The sequence below is a fragment of the Engraulis encrasicolus genome, chromosome 6 (assembly GCF_034702125.1).
Source record: "Engraulis encrasicolus isolate BLACKSEA-1 chromosome 6, IST_EnEncr_1.0, whole genome shotgun sequence".
Classification (NCBI taxonomy): domain Eukaryota; kingdom Metazoa; phylum Chordata; class Actinopteri; order Clupeiformes; family Engraulidae; genus Engraulis; species Engraulis encrasicolus.
In genome coordinates, this window is record NC_085862.1 from 15,458,896 (window position 1) to 15,461,395 (window position 2,500).

The following is a 2,500-nucleotide window of genomic DNA, read 5'->3' on the forward strand; positions in this document are numbered from 1 at the left end:
TGTGTGTGTGTGTGTGTGTGTGTGTGTGTGTGTGTGTGTGCGTGCGTGTGTGTGTGTCAGTGCATGATTAGGATTGCAATTGCCCAGTAATAATTCCTAAATAATCGGTATTATTTAAAAAGTAAATTGTAATAACTTTTATTGAAAAAAATTAGATAATTTGGTAATCATTACTCATTATGCTTTCACTCTGTAAATCGTTAGAAGCATAATGTTTGATATTGATTATCTGTCTGGCTGTCAGATAGTTCGGTATCTGTCTATGCCTATGACCTGTCTTGCTATTTCTCTGTCTTGAGTCACTTATAGAATATTCAGGATGCTCTTTGTTGTTGCACTGAGCCGTGCTATGCATGTCTGTTTGTTCCTTGTGCGTTTGTGTGTGTGTGGGGTCTGTCTCTCTCTCTCTCCCTCTCTCGTGTGTGTGTGTGTGTGTGTGTGTGTGTGTGTGTGTGTGTGTGTGTGTGTGTGTTTGTGTGTGTGTGTGTTTTGAGCGGTGTTGGTTATGTAACTGTTGAGGCCCCTCAGGAAATTCTCAAGCGCCCCAGTTATACAGCGTGCTTGTGTGTGTGTGTGTGTGTGTGTGTGTGTGTGTGTGTGTGTGTGTGTGTGTGTGTGTGTGTGTGTGCGTGTGTGTGTGTGTGTGTTTGTCTGTGTTTCTCTTTGTGTGTGTTTGTAAGAGAGAGAATGTATTTGCCTGTGTTTAAGCTTTTGAATTCATTTTTGTATGAGAGTGTGTTTGTGCCTAAGTGTGTAAGAAGTTGTGAGAGTCTCAGAGTGTGTAATTGTAATGGATGCCAACTCAGAGTTTGGCAGTAGAGTGGATGTCAACTAGCAGAGTTTCACGGTACGCCAGTAAATCTCTCTCCGGACAGCCTGATACAGATGGAGTGCTACTGAGCTATTAGCCTAGACTTAAGGCTGATTCATACTTAGCGTTACTGGCGCTAACCTCATTCATACCTACCTCGCGACGATGGCGTGTGCTCGAAATGACGTCACACGCCCCTCCGCAAGCTGCCGCGGCGCGAGGTCGTGCACTCCACATTTTTTGTAACTTGGCGTGCGCCACCAACGACCATGCAGGTAGGCAGACAAAGCAGGAGTTGCGAAGAGAGGCTACAGCTACTGCAGGCTACTACAGAATGGACCCTGCATCATTTTGACGATAATAAAATGTCCTTGAGAGTTATTTTATCTTCTCCCTTAAATGTTGTTCAGTGAAACAATTGTTTACTTTGTTCAGAAGCAAGTGTTTGGCGATCTATTTATTAATTCTGCAGCCAGAACAATGCTCTCACATGGTCTTGGAATGGGAATGATCTGGCATGTTTCATTGTGGTAAGTCACAAGTCAGACGTTCAGTAGCCCTACAGCCATGTTTGGCTTTCTATTTTTATACATCTGTAGAACTCACGCTGCGAGTTGCGAAAGATGCTGCCGTTTCTCTCATGAACAGCAGAGGGCACACTTCCGAAAATGCAAGTGAACGCCTGCTAATGGCGCTTTTGACTATGAATGGTCTGCCACATTTTAATGGTTCTCGCGCCAAATGCGCCAAAGTGCGCACGGTAAGTATGCTGAGCCCTTTAGACCTAGACCTAGCTCAGTGCTATCATACCTATGTTCCTATGCCAAACTGTTGCTGTGTGACTGGAAGGTAGAGGGTGTGAGTCCTGAGTGGCAGACGACTGGCAGTGGCGCGGCATAACGCTAGGGATGCGAATTTGACCAAGTGAAGCAAACTTCACCATTCATTGCAATGAGAGAGGCGAAGGCAAGCGAACAGGAGCGAAGCGAAGTGAAAATATTCGACCAAGTTTAATATTATGCAAATGAGAAGTGAATTTCACCTGCGGCGGCCAATTGATCAACAGCATAACTGTTTCATAGTATTTGATTCACTGCGGCGACCTGATGACAGTTGAGCTGTCAGAATGGAACACTGAATTTCGCCTCTCTTCTCCTCACTCGTTTCGCCTGCTATGTGTCTGTAGCGTAAGGGTGTGGGGTTAGCTTAAAACTAGTTTTAAGCTTAAAACTAGCCACTTATGTGCTATCAAGAGTCGCTATGTGCCCAGAAAAATGCTACATAAAACACCATATCTTCAATTTTAAAATTGGCATCTGGTTTGTATTCTGATATGTAGTCAGTGAAAATCCTTAAAGGGGCTTGAGGCACAGAGTGGCCCCACTGATATGGAGATGGATTGATTGGTGTTTAGATCAGTAGCGTACAGAGGCATTCGATACATGTGGAGGCACACAGAGGCACCCAGTGACATTTGATAGCCCAATCAGAAATCACCCTGAAATCAATGCAGCTTGGTCAGACTAGCAGCTCGGGACCATTTCGTAGCTATACTGTTTGGCTTCTATATTTGAGCTAAACACGTGTATGAAATGCACAAATAAACTAGCCCAGGGGTTTCCCAAACTTTACAATGGCAAGGCCCTCTATATACTCCATACATTCCAGCCAAGGCCCTCCTTATATTGG

The 2,500-nt window shown here is 44.5% G+C and overlaps 1 protein-coding gene across 1 annotated transcript in view; it reads left to right on the forward strand.

The window, feature by feature from the left end:
* LOC134450208 (discs large homolog 1-like protein) overlaps nucleotides 1–2,500 on the forward strand; it is a 38,840-nt gene that overhangs the window by 455 nt on the left and 35,885 nt on the right. The gene's annotated exons all lie outside the window — the stretch shown is intronic.